This window comes from Alligator mississippiensis, chromosome 3, assembly GCF_030867095.1.
Source record: "Alligator mississippiensis isolate rAllMis1 chromosome 3, rAllMis1, whole genome shotgun sequence".
NCBI classification, from domain to species: domain Eukaryota; kingdom Metazoa; phylum Chordata; order Crocodylia; family Alligatoridae; genus Alligator; species Alligator mississippiensis.
This window is the reverse complement of record NC_081826.1, coordinates 31199665-31223439: the sequence shown is the minus strand read 5'-3', so window position 1 is coordinate 31223439 and position 23775 is coordinate 31199665.

Below are 23775 nucleotides of genomic sequence, written 5' to 3'. Positions count from 1 at the left end.
CATGTGTAGATGCTGATGGGCCTGGCTGGGACACAAGCGTGCTTGAGTGCAGGGGTTGCCTTCTGGTTAGCCCAGCACTGAAGCATCCTTATGCCTCATTCAGCCCATCTGCAGCACACTGAGCTGGGTTAGAGCACTGCCAGTATCAGCCAGTAAGTCCTGAGAGCCCCAGACCGCATGCCAGGTATGACTGCTCCAACCTGGCTCAGCATGTTGTGATCCTGGGCACACATTTAAATGCTGCACTCAGGAGCAATAAAAGTTGGCACGATAAGCACCAGAGTTTATTCAGTCAAATTAATAGCATGTGTAGATGTGTCCTTTGGGGTGCTTTGAAGTGCATGGAAGATCTTTTAGTCCCCTAGGAAGAGGTGATTGTATTGTTGAAAATTACCAAAACTGTTAGCTATAGTAGAGAATGGGGAAAAAAAAACTATAGAAAAAGATCAGTTTTATTGGAAAGATTAGGACATACTGACTGGCATCATGAGTGAAGGCTACAGTGTTGTTCTCTCTGTAATTTTTTTTTTTTTGGTAGCTGCAGAGACTGAATTAGGGTCAGGACTTCGTGATGCTTTGGTGACAACACAGAGACTTTCATTGCCCTACAGAGCATAGTCTCTTATACTTATTTTGTGAATAAATGATTTGATCTGATCACTTCTATGAGAAAGAGGATCATTTTAAAGAGTTAAAAACAAGGAAATAAAATTTTAAACTTAATTTTTAACAGTTTTTGTCAAGCTCCTACTATATGAAGTTTTTTTCAAATAAGCTATAAGGTAAAACAGCTGTGTAGACTTATATTAATATGGGAGAATGTTAAGTTTACAAAGAGTTGCACAGGATAACTTGATAAATATACAACCTTAAAGGGGGTCACATGTGTTATTGGCTCATATTTGCAGGAAGTTTTTTTTATGAGACAAAACAGAAAATAATACTCATTGATGTCATGATAGAATACTGCAAAGAGATTATATAAAATGCTGACATTTTAATGTTTAGCTTGGTTTTCATTTTGAAATTAAAAAAAAATGTCTATGCAAATATTTCACAGACTACTTGTTCTCTAGCATCCTCTTGTGGTTAGCTAAAGAGTGGCATTACTATCATGGAAGATGTCTCCTCCATTGGCTGGAAGGTTAATGGTGAAAGAAGGCTCAGGTGGTTTGAACAAGAAAGTCAGAAATTCAGACTGAGAATGAAGAGGAAGGAATTGCAAACAATTTGGAGCATATATTCAAAGGGACCTCAAAGGGAGAGCTGGCCAGGCTTACAGACCATAAAGACAAATATAAATCATTATAAATTAGTAAGAAAAAATATGCATAGTACAAAATAGGAGATAATTCATTGGCTAAAGCACTGCCAAGAGGAATCTGTTGGATATGTGGATGACAAACTCAACACAGTGACATAACAAGCCAACCTAACACTCAGGACAATCTCTGCAGGAGAACAGGGATGGGGAAGGCCACTCAGTTCTGAGAGCTGGGTAAGAGTGGGTTCATGGATTTGGGGTGGGGAGGGGCGGAGTAGGGCAGCTGGGAACTTTTAAACAGTCTCAGCTGAGTTGCTGCCAGCACACACATGCTCTGCTCACCCTGACTCTGTTGCTCTTAAAGCAAAAGCAGCCAGGAACTATGTCAGAGTTCTGTGCATAGTGATACTGCCAGGGCACAGAGGCTTCAGGGGTCTCTTCTGCCCACCCTTAGTTACACTTCTCACTCATCGTGAGCCAGTAATGTGATGCTATTGCCACTAAATGCAACGTTTGGTTGCATTACACAAGCACTGTATAGAAAACAAAGGTGGTGATAGCACTGATTGAGCTTCAGCAAGAACACTATGTCTTGTGTTTGGTACCATATTTTAAGAGAGAGGTAGAGAAGGAAAAAACCAGAGGTGAGCAACAAAGTGACAAAGGTGTTGGAATACAAACCATTGGAGGAAAGTTTGAAATAACTGGGAATATTGATTTGGAGACAAGGAAATAGGGGCATGTTAGGTAGTTTTTGGATATTTGAGAAGCTGCCATAAAGAAGAGGAAGAAAAATTGTTTATCCCTTAACAAAAAGGACAAGACAAAGGGCAATCAGTTAAAACTACAGCAAATCAGATTTTGATTAAATATTAGGAACGGCAGGACAGCAACATAAATTGCCCAGGGAAGTTCTGCAGGTTTTCAAGAGAAGGTTGGGGAGGAATTTTTCTGGGATGGTTTAGGAATAAGAAATCCTGTATCTCCACAGGGATTGGGCTATGTGACTTCAGAGGTCCCTTCTAATATTATAATTCTATTAGGACAGAGAAAATCCAAAGGAAAGCAGGTGTCTGTGGGGTGTTAAAGCATCCCTTTGGCATAACTTCTTGTTCAGGTCCATTTAGCAAGACAATGTCCATGTAATGTAAAAGTACTATTTTTATTCAAGGTGATTGAACACTGTTTGTGATTAGGCATTTGCAGAATTGATGCTATGGTTTTCTGGGGTAAAGAAGAAGCTTGGTGGACTTGCATAGGTCCTCCTCTCCATTCTTCCCAGATGCAGGGTAGCAACCCCCATCACTAGCCACAATTCCTCTAAGGCAGGAAGCACAGGTAGCCTGATATAATACAACTTTTATTCTGTAATGGCTTGAAATGCACCAATAACAAAAGAATGAATGTGAACTGCAGAAATCAATCCTATGCCTAACATGGTTAACTGTGTGTACTCGCCTGGTTTTGTGGAGCCCCTCTCAGGCGGCCCTGGAGTGGGTGCTAGGAGTCTGTTGTGGAGGCTGCTCCTGTTGCCGCAATGCATGGTCACCTTTTTCCTGAAAGATGCCACAATTCTCTCCTGCCATGTCTTGGATATTATGTTCAGTAGTGGGATTCCCTTCCGCAGCGGGGAATGCACCAGGCATAGTCACTAGCGGATGTTCCTGGGGCTCCACCTCCCCCACACCAAAGCCATGCCCTAGCCTATTGGGACAGCTGAACAATGGGCAGATCAACTCCGCTTAGGTGTCGTGTCCCACTCCCTCTCTGCCTTTCTGGCCTTCAGTGGTCAAAACAGTTTTCCTCCCTCACCGCATGGATGTACTTGAAGCAGTGAGCCAGCTCTGATGATGGTTCTGGCCTATCAGTGTCAGGATCCCCTAAGTGGCCCCAACCTGCTCATCCCGCAATGTCTGTTCTGTGGCCTTTCTCCTGACTCTGGGGCTTCAGTGTAAAACAAAAGATAAATAGATAATCAAAACTCCAGGGAGGGGTTTCAACCCACTCCCCACTCATGCGTCCTGCGTCCAACAGCTTTGCCATCTCTTGGCATTCTCCTCCGGACAGACTTCCTCACCATCTGGGGTGATGTGTCCCTTTTAATTATGCCCTGGACCCTTCTGCTGGGTTCCTCTTCAGCCCCACCTTGTAGGTGTCAGGAGGCCCCTGCTTGACTCAGGGGATGGTCCCACAGCCATCTCTCTGCTGTGTCCTCCTAGCTGATTCCCCACCACTGGCTTTTACCTTAGCTGGGTCATTCCTTGATGACATCATTGGGCCACACCAGCCCCAGCCTCAGAGAAAAGTGGCTGATGAACTGTGTGGATGCTTCACCCCACTGTGGCTCATCCAGCCCAGCTGTAGCTGGGGGAGGTAAGTTTGTCCTATTCTCAGGGGTGTAGGTTGTAGCCATGTTGGTCTAAGGACATAGGTAGACAAGGTTCTTTGGGTGAATCTGATATCTTTTATTAGACCAACTTAAATAGTTGGAAAAACAATTATTAAGCAAGCTTTCGGGTTCAAAAACCCTTCGTCAGGCTAAGGAAGTTTCTGCAGTTGGTGTGTGCTCTTCCTGGATGGAATGAAAGTAAAGAAGCCAGCAGCTGGTCTGGTCTGCATACAAGACAGGCAGTCAGTGAAAGTGTAGATTGAGGAGTCAATGGGTGAGAGACAGGCTGGGGAGGGGGGGGGGGGAAGAGAGAGAAGGGGGATGAATAGTGGAGAGATACCTGGGGAGTCAGCTGTCAGGCAGGTTATAATGTGTCATAAATTCAATGTCTATATTTAGTCCATGATTTTTAGTATCCAGGAGGTTGATGAAGTGGTGTTCATAGGCTGGTCTCTGGGAAGTGTTTTGTAAGTTTCCTTTGAGGATCAGGACTGCGAGATTGGAGAGAGAGTGGTGTTCTTGTGAGAAATGTGCCCCCACAGGTAATTGGGTGTTCCTGTCTTTGACAGATTTCCGGTGCGCGTTCATTCTGGTGCGCAGTTGTTGTTTGGTCTCTCCTACGTATTTTCCATCAGGGCATTTGGTGCATTGGATGAGGTATATTACATTTCTGGAGGTGCAGCTGTAAGATCCCCACAACAGAGCCATCAGCATTCCTGGATCTTACAGCTGCACCTCCAGAAATGTAATATACCTCATCCAATGCACCAAATGCCCTGATGGAAAATACGTAGGAGAGACCAAACAACAACTGCGCACCAGAATGAACGCGCACCGGAAATCTGTCAAAGACAGGAACACCCAATTACCTGTGGGGGCACATTTCTCACAAGAACACCACTCTCTCTCCAATCTCGCAGTCCTGATCCTCAAAGGAAACTTACAAAACACTTCCCAGAGACCAGCCTATGAACACCACTTCATCAACCTCCTGGATACTAAAAATCATGGACTAAATATAGACATTGAATTTATGACACATTATAACCTGCCTGACAGCTGACTCCCCAGGTATCTCTCCACTATTCATCCCCCTTCTCTCTCTTCCCCCCCCCCTCCCCAGCCTGTCTCTCACCCATTGACTCCTCAATCTACACTTTCACTGACTGCCTGTCTTGTATGCAGACCAGACCAGCCGCTGGCTTCTTTACTTTCATTCCATCCAGGAAGAGCACACACCAACTGCAGAAACTTCCTATTCTCAGGGCTTTTCTTCTTGTTGTTGTGGTGGGCTGTCCCCACCAGGACCCATGCTGTGGGAGGGGTCTCCCGCCCCTTTCTTATTATCCCCCTGGAACACTTTGTATATAGGAGACTGAGAGAGCTCTCCTTGTTTAGGCTGAAATGGACTGTGGAAGACTGCGCCATGCCAAAGATCTTTTTGTAAAAAAATGCAGTCTCTCTATCCAGACCCGTGGCCCCTTTGGAACTCACCTGCCATGCCTTGGATGGAAAAAGAAAAAAGAACCAAAGAAAGATGTAATCTTGGGAGGAAGACCAGATGATCACTTCTGTAACTTAGCTGGCTGTCTCTTATTCTCAGGGCTCCACCAACCCCGTACCTTGCCCTTACCATTCCAGTTGTCTCAGTGTCGATGTTATTCTTGCATTTCTTCAGCTCATTAGTCTTCCCTCCTGATGGATTATAGGTCTGTGGTTCACTATCTTTTAAGTCCTAGGAAATAGGTCCTATGACCCTGGGATTTCTTATTAACCTTCTTGCATCCCTAGGCCATAAATACAAAGACTTTCAGATCCCTTAGGGAAGGGATAACATGGAAGTGTGCCTCATATCCCCAGAACTCACTCCCTCTCCATCTCTATTTTCTTCTTGCTCTAGGTACTCCGAGTGTAGCCCATGCCTTTTCTGTCCCCGATCACATCTGGCTTCTGTAGGACACCCCCACCCTGTACCTTGTCTCAGGTAAGTCTGTTTTTGTTAAAGTTCTCCGTCATCTCTCGCTGAAACAGTTAAACACCTCACCTCCATGCAGACATACAAGTCTTTGCTCTCTGCTGCTCCCCACTCTGGGGAACTAACTGCTAGTCCATCCCAGCTTTAACTTTTGGGATAATCAGCTGAACAGCCCAGCATGGCTTTCAATTCACTGCCACACCAGCTCCTCTAGCTGGTTCTTTTAATTATCATCCAGGACCTTCTGCCTGACTCTGCCAGTGTCCAGTCTCACTGCCATGGTAAGTTTTCCTTCCCCCATTGTTCCTTGGGCTTCTCATGACAGGACACACTTGCTGCCCTGTCACACTGACTTCATTTACACATGTGAACCTTAAGTATAATAATTATATTAGGTTTTACTTTGTTTAATTTGGGGTTCATAAATGTAAGAATATCATAACATGAAGTGTGATGCATTGGAAGCAATGCTTGGTCACATGATTTGGTCATACCCTATCACAAATCCTGTTGCACAGATTTTCTTGTGTTTATTTAACTGATATGTGTGGTTTTGTTGGAAAGCCAATGCTACGTCATATCTTTTTGTCACTTTTATCACTGTATAGATGATGTTGTGCTGTCTGTATTACCACCCTTTATAATTTTGGACATGGTTCAGTTAGAGGAACTTTAGGGTACATACTTAAGGAAAGAGATTAGGGTTAATTGCTAAATATATCTTGCTATTGTGGTCCTAGAGCAAAGAATTGTGCCATTCCCAGTCACAGGTAGGATGAGCACTCAAGTTGCTGTCTGCTTGTAATGGAAAAAACAACTACACAATAGCAAATGTATCTGAGAGAAATGGACAGTCAGCCAGAGGAATCGGGGAAAGAAATTTCTAGAGGCTTCTGGAAACTCATAAGGAACTGGGATGATGCTGATGGGGGCTGGCTTGAAGATAATATAATAATAAGGGCGGTTCGTAAGGTGGCCAGGCTCTTTTGGAACTTTCCCAGGCTGAAGAAGTGTCCAAGGCCCTAACGTCCAGGGCTGATAGAATCAGCAGAAAGGCTGAGCTAGGTGGTAGCCACTTCAGATGACAGGGTAAAAAACCTTCCTTGTCTTTTTATTCTGTTTTCAAACTTATGGTAGTGTAAGAGTGATGTTGTATCCATGATAGTGCCGAAATGCAAGAGGCAAGGATTTCTTATATTCAGAAGCTTGCCTAACTACATTGGTGGGTCCAGTAAAAAATACTTCCCTAAAAAATCCCTGTCTTTCAAACTTATGATCAGTTTTCTAGTATAATTCTTTTCTCCTATGTAATAAACCATTCTGTTGTTTTGTTTCCTTACTGATTGCCTGTGGAAGAGAGTGATCTCTGGGGGAATGATATTCTGGTTTACTCATTCTATGGAAAGAGGACTTAAAATTCTTTCACCACCTCCATTGGGGAGGCCACTTTGGGCTGGAAGAGATTCCTGTGCTGGATCTGTAAGTTTTATACAAGGACAGTGGAGATGAGGTTTATTGGGATAAGGAATTATCTCAGGGAAAACCTTGGTCTTTTCCTTTGGATAAGTGGCAGGACAGCAAGAAGGTTGCAGCTCAGGGGATACTCCCTGTGGACAGATTTTGACATTTTCACTTCTTTTTGGAAACAAATAACTACAGTTAGCAAGAGTTTGAACACAGCACTGATATTTTAGCAAATATTTGTGTTCTTGAGTATGTAATTGGGCACATCTACTTGAGACGTTTACTGCAGAGCTGCCTAATTAGCTCTGCAGTAAAGTCTCAAAGTCCACATGTGCAGCCCTATTAGGCTTCAGGAAACAAATTAACACCACCGCAGGTTAGTACTTATAAATAAAAGTAACTGTTCTATGGCAGAGTTCTTTAGTGTGCAGCAACATGCGTGTAGACATTACTGGGACTAGCTGGGCAATGGGGATGCTTCAGAGCAGGGGCTGCCTGCTGGCTGCCCCTGTACTGGAGCACCCTCACGCTTCAGCCAGCCTGTCTGCAGTACATTGAGCTGGGTCAGAGCAGCCCAGGGCTGGCAGGCTGATCCCTGGGCCACCTGCCAGCTAGGGCTGCTCCAACCTAGCTCAAGGTGCTGCAGTCCCTGGTGCACCTTCAAATGTCGTGTCTGGGAAAAATAAACTCAGATGTGGTATGCACCAGAGTTTATTGCATGTGTAGATGCACCTATTTAGTGATTAAAACTGAATCCTTCCCAAATTGCACCCTTACAGTGGGCCTTATTAGTAACATGCAGGATTATATTGCTGCATTGGAAAAATAGGGCATCTTCAAAGGTCGAAAACTGGTTCAACGAGATGGTGCAGCTTGCATGTATGAAGAGAGTCATATTCAGCAGGCTTAACGGCTTCAAAAGGCTTAGTAAAATTTGGAAGGAATTCCTGGAATATTTTGGTAGCTAGATTGTTGCTGAGTGCAAGCTTTTCTTTTCTTCTTCTATCCCTCCCTCTTTTCTCCTTTTTTTAATTTTTCCTTTTATTGCTTATTGTTTGTGACATAGTTTGGATTTACATGTACAGTTGATATATATGTTTTCTGATTTTTGTATTGTACTACAAACAAGTAAAAAGAATAACATATCATAAAATATGAAACACCTAAAATGAGCATGCTTTATAAAAACTTATAAAAATGATCTACTTTTCATTATCCTGCCATTACTTATGCTGTTACAGTAGTTATCAGTAGTGTATATTTTACAGCACATACAGCACAGCTAAGAAGATATAAAACTGTAAATATTCTTAATATTCAGTGAATAACACCAACCTCAGTTCAGTCAGTATTTAAATATCTATTAGGCACTTCTGAATATTGCCAAGGTGTTCCAGTACTTTTTCATCATTGTAATAATAGCAAGACTGAGGTAAATATATATTAATTTTCATCAATTTACAGGAGCTATAAAATTGTTGAATAAAATCTATTTAATGTTAACAGAATTCTCATTTGAGTAGCAAAACATGGAAAAATGAAAATATTCTGTGCATCAAAATACTGTTTTTGCAATTTGAACCATTAACTAGATACATCAACTAGTTATATTAAGCTGTTGTATGCTAAACCTCTAGACATTAAAGCTATTTGGATCCATTTACTCAAGAATAAAACTTCAATAAATAACCTTAGAAGACATAATAAATAGCATTAGCTCTTGATTTATTTGATTTATTAATAAATAAATTAGCTCTTGATCCTGTACTGGCGGTGTGCTATATTGTACATGAAATACTCTGAAATAAATTATCATAATATCACTTGAAGCTAGCTATATTTAATTAGAGTGGCTCTCAGGAGCCGCTCTAATTAAAGTGCCTGCAGCATCTTGTGTATTCAGCGTCCCGTACTTCAAAATGGTGGTGGGGACACTTTAACTTAAGCTCGTTCGACGAGCTTAAGTTAAAGTGCCCTGCCACTATTTTGAAGCACAGGGACATGAACACATGACATTCTAATTAGCATGCTCCAACAGACTCGATTAATTAATTGAGTCAGCTCTGCCATGTGCCAATTAGCACACGTCGGAGCAGGAGTCAGGCACGTGTATAGGTGCCCCTGGAGCCGAAATTTGAGGTTCCTGGTACTCAGACTAGAAGCTAAAGCCCAGGGCTGGGTCACTATTCCAGTAGGGCATTTCAGAAGGCTGATCCAAAAATTCTGCTGACTGACTAGGAAGTCACCAAGAGCTAGTCACTGGAAACCATTTCTGGGGCTTAGGGCCCTGATCCTGCCCTCCGCACTAGATCCAGAGCATAGAATTCACTTCCGAGGAGAGGTGCCTAAAAATATTCTTGTATTGATGTAACAGAGCAAAACTCTCTGTTCCTAGGAATATAACCAGAGTAGCCGTGTTGCTAACACTTAGACAAGATCTTAGTAGATGAAGGAATCAGAAAATGGGAGAACTGGGTATTAGGCTCAGCCTGAGGGTGTCACCTCATATTTGCCACTGATCAGGAAATGCCCTAATAGCCACCAGGGCTCCCTCCATCCCTTCTGTTGAAGCTTGGTGCTGTGCAGAACAGAATGCGGTATTCATGGGGTCAAAAAGGAAGCAAGAAAAAGGAAACATGATTCTGTAGCCTAATTGTTCGATCACTTTCACTCACTGTCCTGTTGCCCATCTTCAACAGGAAGGATAGGGGATGCTCTCAGTCCTGCCAAGCTGGTAGTTAGAGCATTTTACTGGGAAGTAGCAGATTTGAATCCAAATCATGTCTGGATATGGGGGGTCTGGAATTTCATCTTTCTAATTTTTGGGTAGTATCCTAATACCTCAGCTGTTGGGCAAAATCGTGGGCACATCCTTCCTATGCTAATTGTGATTTTTCTTCAGCTATGATTCAGAGATTTACACAGTTATGCACATTCTCAGATGAAACAGTATTGTAATACAGTGAAGAGAAGTAAGTTGCCTACTTGGTAGTACTGGATTGCATCTGATCATGCAAAATTGGCCAAAATAGAGACATGAAAGGAATATAATAATAGAGACATGAAAGGGTTATAGTAATAGAGACATGAAAGCAATAATAGAGATAGGAAAGGAATATAAACATTTTAGTTCCACAAGATGGGAGAGGGTTGTGCATCTTAGGTGCCTAAAAGTCACACAAGTGCCAGTGAGATGTCTGTAACATGAAAATAAAATGTGCTTATTTTTCAGGTTTTCAGTACATTAAAACTAAAGTATGAACTCCCCAAATTAGAGTTTTTGTATCCCTTTAAATATAAAGATTTAATCCTTTATTTCTCAAAAATATGAAAGTAAGTTAATTTCCATGAATCACTATGTCATTATGTCAGTCAGTCAGAGGATATACAAGCTATCTTTAGTTGTGGTATATGCTTGCTCCTGTCAATACAGCCCCTACAATGAGTCCTCACTCCAGGAAGTTTACCTGGCATTCGTGTTGTGGTATAACAGACACCTAGAACCAAAGACATCACCTTTTTTGGGCAGATCCCCAAAATAGACCCTCCTGGCTGTGAAAGAAGTGTGTCCAAGACAACCAGGGTTGTGCTGGCTTGCTGTAGTTCCTGAACAGCCTCCACAAATAGGGCTTCTACCAAAGGCTTTAAAAGAAGCTTTTCTATAAAAGTTAGCCAAAGGAAGAGTAGCTGTCATTATTAACACCTGCCCTAATCTATGTGAATGTACCACTGTACATGGGGCTTGGGACTGCATAAAATTTTGCCGGGTGTTTCGTTTTGAAGCTGTTCATGCATTTTGAACTCAAAACGGCAAAATCAGAATGAAACAAAAGGCTCTGAAAGTGCTTTGAAATTAAACAAGGGCACTCAAAATGTTTCAAAAGTTTCAAAACATTTCGAGTTTTGAAGCCAGGCTTACTTGGCTTCAGCGCTAGTCTCAGCTGGCAGCAGCTGCCTCCTGTCATCCGGCACGCAGATCCAGGGGCTATGCCCCCAGAAAGAGTCTGGCACAGCCCGGCAGTCCTCCTGGGGGTATGGGCCTCCAGATCTGCATGTGGGATGACAGCATGCTGTTGCTGCTTGCTGGGGCCAATGGCAGCAGCAGTTGTCCTGGCGATCGGTATGGGCTGCACTCAGCACCAGTCCCAGCTGGCAGCAGCAGCCTCCTGTCATCCAGCACGCAGATTGGGGACCCACACCCTGGGAGGAGTCCGGCACAGCCCTGCAGCCCTCCCAGGGGTGGGCGCCCCCGATCTGTGCACTGGATGATAGGAGGCTGCTGCTGCCACCTGGGACTGGTGCTGACTGGTGCCCAAGGCAGCAGCAGCAGCAGCCTCCTGTCATCCAGCATATGGATCTGGGGGCCTGCGTCCCCCAGGAGGAGCCTGGCACAGCCCTACAGCCCTCCCAGGGGTGTGGGCCCCCAGATCTGTGTGCGGGATGACAGAATGCTGTCACTGGCGGCTGGGGCCAGCAGCAGCATCAATCTTCCTGGTGCTCGGCATGGGCTGCACCCAGTGCCAGTCCCAGCTGCCAGCAGCAGCCTCCTATCATCCAGCATGCATATCAGGGGCCCACACCCTGGGGAGGGCTGCGGGGCTGTGCTGAGCTCCTCTCAGGGGTGCGGGCCTCCGATTTGCATACCGGATGATAGGAGGCTGCTGTTGTCACCTTGCCGGGAAGATTGTTGCTGCCACTGGCCCATGGCAGCAGCGGCAGCCTCCTGTCATCCAGTGTGCAAATCAGGGGACCACACCCCAGGAGGAGTCTGGCACAGCCCTCCTGGGGTGCAGGTGAGCCCCTGATGTGCATGCCAGATGACAGGAGGCTGCTGCTGCCACCTGAAATTGGCACTGGGTGCAGCCTGTGCCCAGCAGCAGGAAGACCCCACACTTGTCTGCTCATTCCCAGTGCCCCTACCCCAGCCCCACGGTACAGGTGGGGAGCAGCGCGCAGTCCCAACCCCATGCACCCCGTGAACTGGAGTGAGCAGCAGCAGCAGGGAATGAGCTGGTGTTCAGCGTTGGGGAAAAGCAGCTGCTCCCCCTCCCCAAGGCCAGCGCCCTGTGCTGCAGTCTCTCACAGCCTGAGCGGGGCTGTCCTGTCTCTCCTCCGCATCACTGGAGAGCAGACACAGGCAGCCCCATGAAGGCTCTGAGCAACTGTAGCATGGGGAGGGGAAGTGGCTGCTTTTCTCTGCACTGAACACCAGCTCATAACCCCCTGCTGCTGCTAGCTTGGGTCTGGCACCGGCTCCGGGATCACCCATCGGGTAGAAGCTGCTGGGCAGAAGCTGCTGCTGGGTGCAGAGGAAAGCTCCCCCACTTATCTCCTCTGGACAGTGTTAGGTGTGGCCTCCGACCAGAACCCGTGCCATAGTAGGCTGTGGTGCGGCTGCTTCACTGCCACCTCTGTGCTGTGCTGGCACTGGCCCCGGGGCACAGGTGTAGGCCCCATGCTACTGCCAGGCTGCTGCTGCCTCCTGTGGGCCCTCTCACTCCCAGTGCTCCAGCTCTGTAGTACAGGCAGGGACCAGCGTGTAGCCCTGACCCCGTACGCCCCATGCTCACCTGCAGGGAATGAGCTGGTGTTCAGTGGGGGGGAAAACTGCCCCTTCCCTCCCGGTGGACAGTGCCCTGTGGTGCGGCTGCATGCTGGGCAGCACAGAGGTGGCAGTGAGGCAGCTGCACAACAGCCTAGCACGGCACGGGCTCTGGTCAGTAGCTGCACCAAATGCTGCCTGGCAGAGGCAAGCTGGTAGGGGTGGGGATGCTTTCCTCCATGCCCAGCAGCAGCTTCTGCCCCTCTGCTGCTGCCGTGGCTCAGCCCCAACAGATGAGCCTGGAGCCGGTGCGGGGCCCAGGCTAGCAGCGGCGCTGGGTTAGGAGCTGGTGCTCAGCATGGGGAAAAGTGGCTGCTCCCCCTCCCCATGGCTGGTGCCTCATGCTGCAGCTGCTTGGAGCCGCGCCCAGCACTGGTCCCAGGTGGTAGCAGCAGCCTCCTGTCATTTTGCCTGCAGATCCAGGGTCCTGCACCCCCAGAAGGAGTCCAGTACAGCCCCACAGCCCTCCTGGGTGTGCAGACCCCTGGATCTGTGGGCCAGATGACAGGAGGCTGCTGGCAGGTATCACAAATGTTGCTTTGAACAGTTTGAGGTGCAGTTTCCCAGAAACCTCTACACCTATCTCCTTGAAACGTATCAGGCTTCATGCCCTCAGAAGGGGCTACCATCCCTGCAAGTTTCATCCAAATCAGGCGAGAAATGACAATGTTTTAGGCATTTTCATGATTCCCCATTATAGCCTATTGGCAAAACATCGAAACAATGTCGAAACAGCAAAACAGTTTTGACAAAACAAAATGGAACAGTGCTTTTGAAATGAAACAAAACTCAAAATGAAACACTGTCCCATCAAAACACCAAAATGGAAGATGAAAAAAACCAGTGCTTTTTCATACAGCCCTAATGGAGATGTGAATACTGAAGCATTAAATGTGAATCTGGCCAGATAATTTATAGCCACCAAATTATTTAAGGTAAAAAATGATTTACCCGTGGAAATTTTAGACCCATTCACACTCATTCCAAGTATTTATTAATGTATCTTAAAGTAAATAAGAGAAATATGGATAAGGTTATCATTTAAGAATATGATATAACCATTTACTTTTGCATTATGGTTATAGAATTGACAAAGAATTGAATTTATGCCTTTTCTCCTGTGCACATTTTGCCAACAATAAATATATCATAATTGAAAACAATAAGGGACTAAAATAATGTTTGGGGTCTGCACAATTCACAAAAGCAAAGAAACAGCTTAGATTGAAAATCATTCATTAACCCACTTCATAATACTAGTTGTAGGAATGATACCATATAATAGTCCAATTTTGTCATATATAATTTGCAGACATAATGCCAATCTATGTAAGCTAAATACCAATCTATATAAGAATAAAACTTGGATTTGTTTAAAAATATGTATATTTCTAGCCATTTTACATAAGAAATAGTACAGAACAATATATAAGAAAGGCTAAGGTTGAAAGGACAGTGTGACCTGATTCTGTAAGTGAAAAATGAGAACATTTATCCATATCCTTCCATATGCCCTTTATTCAAGATCATGTTTTTTTTTCCCTGTTAAGACTTTCTCTTCTCCTCATAACAGATACATCATTGAAATCAAGCCTCAGGCAAAGGAAAAAAAAACAAACAGCAATGAGTTTCACTGTATTCCCAAGTCAGAGAAGGCTATAAAGATCTACATATTGTACATGTCACCTACCCAAAAATGAGAGTAATCTCATTGAAGGCTATAATTGAGGAGCAAAAATAATTTGCCATTGCTCCTGAGTACATATCTCCCCAAAATGTACATTACTCAACTTAAGCTATTGGGTGGGGCACCTTCAGAAATTAACCAGATGAATGTATTCATTTACATTTTTATTGCTATTTTATTCACTATAATTTATAAATCATCATATAGAAACGTAGGGGTTTTAAGAGAATAATTTCTAAAATACATGAAATCAAAACACATACTTTTTTTATCATTCAAAACTTAAACTCTTTAACCTTCAAAAGTTTTGAAAAATCAAGACTTAAATGCCAAATCTTTTAAATCCTATTGGAAATACTTAAAGTTAATTAATGAAATCCTAAAATAACAATTTATAAAACCTGCAAGCAGATTCATAACAATTGTTTGGCTGGAAGGAACTCTCATAGATATGCTGCATTATATATCAAATGTAGCTATTTATTAGTCACATCAGAAAGATGATCATTTATGTAATGAATAATAAAAAGCTTTTTTCTGAAATGTTTTTTACAAACCCTGTCCTACATTTAAAATTATAATTTAGAGATTATTGTCATAGTAGATGATATTTTAATGTAATTGACTAAAATTAACATGCTGATTTCTTGATAACATTCTGCATGTCTTGATTGCTTAAGTAGTCTTCTAGAGCTGTGACCATGAAAGATTAGCTAAATAATGTTACACTCCCAACATTTTTTTCTTAAACTTTTTAGGACAATTTTTTGGCAAATCTTGCTTGCTTTTTCATGTAAGGCAAGCAGGATTTGGACCCACAATTTCAATAAAATAGAAACAATGAAACTCTGTTAGACTTGCCTTTTGAGAAGAAGAGATGATAGATCGCAGTAATGAGTTCTGAGAGAACCTGGGATTGTTAAATGGATAATAGAAGTAACTTCCTTCTTGGTCTGGATCCAAAGGACAAAGCAATAGGAGGTTTAAAAGAATCTGAGTACACAATTAGTATGATTATCTTCTGCAACAGAAATCAGTAAAACATGCAGTAAGTCCTGTACTGCTGAACTGCCCCATTGTTCTGCACCAAATATTACTGGAGAAACTGTAGTTTGTATCTTTGCTCCTGCTACTTCACTAAGCACTGATTTGATCTGACAATATGCTTCTAGCAAAATGTTCTGTTAAAAAAATAAAACCCACTGAAGCTCACATCTTCCCTTTGGATCTAACATGGACAAAAATGAGCTAGAGGCATGGATTAATAAATCCAAAGGATTAGAAAGCCACTGTCATGGAGTTTACTGCCCTTTCAAGGAATTCTTCTGCAAAACATTCCAAATGCTAGGAAAGTCGAGGATAAACAATGAAATAATCATACCCCTCTGATGAGTTTAAATAATTCTGAGTTTAACTGAAACTAAACAACACTGGACCTTACAGAATTTTATTACTATTTAAATATTACATGTATTCCAAGAGGGAGTTAAATTGAATGAATTTTAATTAAACGAATGAGAAAGGGCTAAAAATAGGAATATTAGGCCAAGAAAGATGTGATCTAACTATCAGAAAAAAACTTTCATAGTGATATCTATGCCATGACATGTTATTTAATTTTAAGCTAAAAAAATACCTGAAAATGTGCTGTAAAGAGACCTATGAATAATGTCACATGCAGGAGTCATGAAACAGCATTCTCTTTCACAGATTTAGCCATGTGCTCAGTTTGGAGGTAAGTGCTCTTTGGGCGCTCAACTCTATAGATTCTAACCCTTGCTGGAAGCTCACAATCTACAAACTCTATTAAGAAAAAGAGACCGACAGTAAAGCAAATGGGCAAATAATTTGGTATAGGGATGCTCAGCCCATGGCCAACAGGACAGATCTGGCCAGTGGAGCTGTGCCATCTAATATGTGAGGCTCCCTTCAGGTTCAGAAACTTGGTGGTAGGAGAGCAGTGGCAGTGTTGATTGCTGCTCCCCTGATGTCAAATATCTGAACCATGGTGGGAAGCCCTGTGGGCCAGATAATATGGCCCTGCCTGCCAAACAGTGCCAGTTTGCATCCAGATCTGGTGTGCAGAATTGGGCTGGGTGAATTTAGGCTGGCATGCGTGAATTTAGGCTGGGTGAATTTAGGCTGAATCAGAGAAGTGTACGATTTGTGCACAGCCAGATCAGAATGCTATGCAGCTGGGCTGGACCCATATGCCAGATTGGGCCCATGGACTGGATCTGGTACATGGAACAAGCCCGTACCACTCTTCTGGCCACTGTGGCCAAAAGTTTGAGCACCACTGGTTTGGTACATGACTTAAACAGTAACAATAAAGATGATAGCCAGTTCTTAACTCCACCTCTACACTCAGCTCAATTGTGTCCCCGTCTCAGAACTAATATCCAAGTTGGTTTTCTAGTCCATCACTTTCTTGGCACTACATTGGCCAGAGTTCAGTCTTGCCTCATTTGAACTTCCTGGGTGCCCGCTCTAAGTTTCCTTCCTCATATCTATATGTATAACTACTTCACACCTCTTGCTTACAAGCTTATGTGCTGTCCCCCCTATTTTTCTGTTTCTGCTAGCCACCTGCCAGCTACAGCCTGTTTGCCCACCTGTGATGAAATTCTGTTTTCCTTTCACAACCCAAATGGCAGTTTACTCACAGAAAAGTAGGGCTGGAAGGGACCTCATGAGGTCATCTAGTTCAGCCCCCTGTTCAAGGCAGGATCTAGACGATTTCCAGAGAAGTGTCTGTCTAACTTGTTTTTAAAAATCTCCAAAGATGAAGATCCTACAACCTCTCCAGGTAGCCTGTTTCAGTGCTTAACTACCCTAATAGTGAGAAAGTTCTTTTTTTATATCCAATCTAAATTTCCTTTGCTGTCATTTAAAATCATTTCTTCTTATCCTGTCTCCTGTGGGTGCAGAGATAGTTTCATCATCTATATAATCACTCTTCAGCAATTTGAAGACTGTTATTAAATCCCTTCTCACTCTTCTCTTTGCCAGACTATATAATCCCAGTTCTGTCAGCCTTTCCTCATATGTCATTTTTCTCAGATCTCTAATCATTGTTGTCATTCTTTATCAGACTCTTCCTAATCTGTCTGCATCTTTCTTGAAGTAGAAAGCCCAAAACTTTATACAGTACTCTAGGTAGGGGGTTTCACCAGTGCTGAATGGAGCAAAAGGTTCACTTCCTCTGACTTGTAAATTATGCTCCTGTTAGTACAGTCTAGTATGTCATTGGCTTTTTTTGCAACAAGAGCATGTTGTTGGCTCACAAAGAGCTGATGGTCCACTCTAAACACTGGGTCCTTTTCTGCACCTGAGCCAGTCATTCCCAGTCTGTATGGGTACTTACGCACATGCAGGGAGCCTGCATTGATGTGCTGGAAATCCAGCACATCAGAGCAGACTCGATTAATTGATTGTGCTTGGTCACATAAATTGATGTGCTCTGGCAGCTTTGCATGTCATATGTATCAGCGGCAGCACATCTTTGTGCTGAGAATATGGCAGCAGTGCACCTTAAACTAAAACACGTTCAATGTGCTTTAGTTCAGAGTGCACCACTGCCATTTTCTCAGTGTGGAGGTGCGCTGCGTTGCTGATACACATGATGCATGGGCACTTTTAATTAGAGCGGCTTGCTAATTAAAAGCGCCTGGCACCACATTGGAAACGCATGTAAAAATTCCCTATATGTGCATGTGATTGTTACATTCTCAATGCAAGACTTTTCATTCGTCTTTACTGAATATCAGTTGTTTACCCTGTTTGTTTGCACACCATGCACCCCTGAATAAAACACATACCTTGTTTTCAGAAGGCAGAATGAAAAAAAAGATTTTGTCCTTGGAAAAAAGTGTCGGTGAGTGGATAATTTTACATGTCACAGCAGGGGCTGCAGGCTGCAGACCATGTGGAGCAGAGTCTTCTTCTCATCAACCTCACTCAATGCCCAGGGGACTTTCTACTATTCTCACAGCTTAATTGTATGTAAATTGACATTGTAAATAGCCTTAAATCAACAGCAGATGTGAGAAGGTGACATTAGTATCTGCTCGCCATGCAGCAGAGGGAGTGGGAGTGATGCTGAAGAGGGGATTTCATTTATAATTTGGGGGGGAATGGTGCTTATGTTATGCAAATAACATAGTAATTTTAGACCATTTCTATAGTTAATCAGTGTAATTCTGAATCCTGATCTCCAGGGTGCTGTAGGCTACAGCCTGTAGCTCTACTCAACATGTTGTCATGTGCAGATTTACTAAAAGGTACATTCAATCCCATCATGCAAATCATTAATGAAGATATTAAACAGTGCCAAACCCAGGACAGACTTTTGGGGCACATGTACACAAGACACTACATTGCTGTTGCAATGCACTACAGTGACGTAGCATCAGCAGGCACAAGCTGTGATGCCGCAGCTATATTGCCAGAGCAATATGCTCCCTCACTATAGCATATTGTTAAGGTGATGTAGCAGCTAAAAATAACCATGTGGCACTGGCACATTGCAGTATGAGCTGTTACTGTGCCATCATTTAGTACTTCCTTTTGGCATCGTAGAGACACATGTAGATGTGCCCCTGGAGAACCACACTTAATCCTACTTCCTAACCAGACATCAAACTATTGATGACTACTTTTTGAGTATGAAGATCCAACCAAGCAGGCAGCCATCTTATAGTACTTTATTCTAGGCAGTATTTCCATGGATGATAGGGTCAAAAGCCTTTCTGAAATCAAGGTAAATCACATCTTCTGTTCTTCTTCCATCCACAGAGCTCATCATCTGGTCACAGAAAGAAAGCAGATTGGTCTAGGATTACTTGCTGTTGATAAATCCATGTTGACTATTCCTGATCACCTTATTCTTTTACCGATGCTTTGAAATAGATTTCTTGGTTACCCACTCTATGATCTTTTCAGGTATCAAGGTCAATATATCTGTTTTATAGAGCAACACTACCTTCTTTTTCCCATTCATAAATAAGTTATACCCAACCATGCCAGTACTCTAGTCATTTGAATTATTCCAGTATGTCTTTTGTAATCCCAATTACTTCGTACCTCTGTGATTTGTATGAGTGCCTCCATTTCTTCTTGCTTATTGCCTATTCTTCTTGCATTAGTATATAAACATCTTAGGTAACTAGCCAATTGCCCTTATTTTGCTCGGAAAACATTGTTAAGGCTATTGCTCTATTGCTTCCTCTTACCTGGCTTTTATCAATGTCACTTGGCTTGTTACTTACCTCTGGGCTTTTGTCTCCATCTGAACATAGTTTTAAAGCCCTCCTCACTAGATTAGGAAATCTGTACATGAAAACACTCTTCCTGTCTCTTGCAAGGTGGACTCTATCTCTTTCCAGCTGACCATCCCATCCCATAGCCAATGAAACCCAAACCCTGGTGACACCTGTTACATAGCCAGAATGTGTCCAGGATCTCCAGGCCAGAAGATGGATACCTCCATCTCCTATAGAAGGGAGTCATCAGCCACAACCACCCATTGTTTCCTCTTGATGGCAGTGATCTCAATCCTCCCAACATTTGGGTTGCATGGCTTGACCTCTGCTGCCAATGGAGTAGCTGAGGTCCTTTTCTTCTGATGCCAGGGCTTCTTACCTTTTCTTCATGACAGCTGGGGGTTCATAAGAGGAGTGCTGTCTTCTGCCAGAGATAACCAAATGCCAGGACTGCTTTCCTGAAGTCCAGGTCTTCTTTTCACTCCAAACCTTTCTCTAGCCATCCCTCTTTCATGATTCTGGAGGTCTGCTCATGCATCATATTGATTAAGCATTCATGGCCAAAGATGTTTTTAAGTCTCGCCAGATCATCCTGCCTTTACCTGGTGCCTGAAGGAATACACCAAGAGGCACCTTTCAGACTACAGGCCTTCCCCCTCGTGGCTGTCTTTGGCAGGCAAATACATGTTTCAATGCCCCAGAACTGGGTGGAAGCCTCAGAGTTCAGCAGATCCCCCAAAATACAGACCACACAGGCACATATCTGTACCTGTCATGTAAGTGACATTTCTGGCACTTACATACATGTAGGATCCTGTTTCACAGGTGCATAACCCAGGGCACAGAGATCACTAATGAATGTGTCCCTGAGCATAAGTCCTGGAAACAAATCATGGTGGATGAGGAGGGAGTTCCTCCTGCCTTTTTATCCAGCAGCCAAATGGTTAGGGTACTTGCCCAAAAAGCTGGAAACCAGAATTCTGGGCTCCTCTCATCCAGAGGGAGTTTGAACATGCACTTTTTTAACTTCTCCATACAGTGCTCCAACCATCATACCACAGGTCAGGCATTATCCAGGCCTTTCTCTGGAAAATAAAGTAAGTATATGGTCACTGAAGTTTAGAACCCAAACATTAATAACATTTTTATGAATACCACTGTGAGCAGGATGCCTGGATTAATCAATGTGCATGTTTGGACCCACTTCCTGTGCCTGTGCTCATTCTCGCCTGCCACGACTTGATGGGAGTAAAAAGAAAAAGGTAAAGAGCTTACAGGTGGAAAGCTTCTGGTTTAGTGAAGCGTACAACATGTTGTGCCATGTTCTGCCGCCATCTCTGACCAGTGGTGCAGGTTCAAGCTCCGCTGGTACAATACCATATATAAAAACTCGATTAGAGGCTTCTGTATATTCAGGGAACATGAATGGTGGCTCTTTCTGCGCTCCTGCCCCTGCAATGAAATGGCCCTTTGCTGTGCCAAGGCTGCATATGGTGGGTTGCAATCCTCTCTTCCCTCACCCCTATCTGGGATGATTAGAGCTCTTAAAAAAATACTGTTACTGGGAACTTTGCAGCCGCATCTAGTCCTCACCTCACTCGTGCAGTCTCTCAAAATACTGGGGATAGCTGTGACAACCCCCCTCAGTCAGAGTCTCTCATTAACAGGGGGTACCTGTTCCGGAGATCGCCATGTTGGCTTCACTCGCAACTCTCCGAAGGCTCCGCCGTCTGCCGTCCATGACAGAAAACTTCTCTGTTTTCTCTCACACGTCTGCGTCTCCACGCAGGAAACTGCTCCGTTGCTCGGGCTTGCTTTCAGCCCCTGCACTAGTTCCCATTCTGGGGGAAGCCTTTAATTAGACTCTGTTCTTATTATACAAAGTCTCCAAGTAGCAATTAACAGTTCCTGGCTGGCCCTGCTGCTGGTCTGTGAACCCTTAATTGACAATTAACAAGTTTCCAGATCAGCTCTCTTGCTGGTCTAGGCATCCCTAATTAGCAATTCATGCCTCTCTTGGGTGGCTCTGTAACAGGGCCACTGGCTCCCTTTTATACCCACTATAGTGGATTCCACTTATTTGTGTACATGGTAAAATAAGTACTAAATAAATGCTTTAAAAAATCTAAGCTTTTAAAGCACCATTGCTGCCATTTTGAAGCATGCAGACGCTGAATACACAAGACACAGAGGCTGCAGGAGCACACTAATTAGCACACTCCAGCAGTCTCGATTAATCGAGTCTGCGCTGAGGTGCTGTAACTACAGTCAATCAGGAAATGCAGATTCTGATACTTCACCTGAGGGGGTAGTGGTGTGGTGATGGTGGGGAATTAGGTCAAAGTCTTGTTTTAAATCCATTCTCTTACTGAAGGATTGCATAATGAATGCCTACAAGTATTATTAGCCCTAATGGATTAGGTTCTAGCCTTACAGGTTTTTGTTTCTATGGAAGATCCATGACTGATGATAATGGAAAATGGAACTGCCATTTCATATAACAAATAGAGGGTCAGAAGATACTTGGTACTTCATAGGATGTAGCCTGAACAGAATTTTTCAAGCACCAGCATAACATTCCAAGGCTAGTATCTAGTCAGCTTTACAGAGGTGACTTCTTATCCTGAATGCATAACATCTTGAACACCCCAGTTAGAAGTGGTTAGAGCCTGTGCTCTAATTTAAAGAGCTCCAATATAAAAACAAAAATATATATGCAAAGGATTATTTACATGTTAGGTAGGCCCAGAGAACAAACAAACAGGATAATGGAAATGGCAATAGCAAATAATAAAATCTGGTGACAGATAGGGGGGACAAGGCTGAACTCCTCAACGAGTTCTTTGCCTCAGTGTTCCTAAGAGAGGGGCACGACAAGTCTCTCACTGGGGTTGTAGAGAGGCAGCAGCAAGGCGCCAGACTTCCATGCGTAGATCCTGAGGTGGTGCAGAGTCACTTGGAAGAACTGGATGCCTTTAAGTCGGCAGGCCCGGATGGGCTCCATCTGAGGGTGCTGAAGGCACTGGCCGACGTCATTGCAGAGCCACTGGAGGGAATATTCGAATGCTTGTGGCGCACAGGTCAAGTCCCGGAGGACTGGAAAAGGGCTAACGTGGTCCCCATTTTCAAAAAGGGGAGGAAGGAGGACCCGGGCAACTATAGGCCGGTCAGTCTCACCTCCATCCTTGGTAAAGTATTTGAAAAAATTATCAAGGCTCACATTTGTGAGAGCCCGGCAGGACAAATTATGCTGAGGGGAAACCAGCATGGGTTTGTGGCGGGCAGATCGTGCCTGACCAACCTAGTCTCTTTCTATGACCAGGTTACGAAACGCCTGGACACAGGAGGAGGGGTGGATGTCGTATACTTAGACTTCAGGAAGGCCTTCGATACGGTATCCCACCCCATACTGGTGAACAAGTTAAGAGGCTGTGATGTGGATGACTGCACAGTCCGGTGGGTGGCAAATTGGCTAGAGGGCCGCACCCAAAGAGTCGTGGTAGATGGGTCGGTCTCGACCTGGAAGGGTGTGGGCAGTGGGGTCCCGCAGGGTTCGGTCTTTGGACCGATACTCTTTAATGTCTTCATCAGCGACTTGGACGTGGGAGTGAAATGTACTCTGTCCAAGTTTGCAGATGACACAAAGCTATGGGGAGAAGTGGACACGCTGGAGGGCAGGGAACAGCTGTAGGCAGACGTGGATAGGTTGGACAAGTGGGCAGAAAACAACAGGATGCAGTTCAACAAGGAGAAATGCAAAGTGCTGCACCTAGGGAGGAAAAATGTCCAGCACACCTACAGCCTAGGGAATGACCTGCTGGGTGGCACAGAGGTGGAAAGGGATCTTGGAGTCCTAGTGGACTCCAAGATGAACATGAGCCGGCAGTGTGACAAAGCCATCAGAAAAGCCAATGGCACTTTATCGTGCATCAGCAGTTGCATGACAAATAGGTGCAGGGAGGTGATACTTCCCCTCTATAGGGCGTTGGTCAGACCGCAGTTGGAGTACTGCGTGCAATTCTGGGCGCCACACTTCAAGAAGGATGCGGATAACCTGGAGAAGGTACAGCGAAGGGCAACTCGTATGGTCAAGGGCCTGCAGACCAAGCCCTATGAGGAGAGACTAGAGA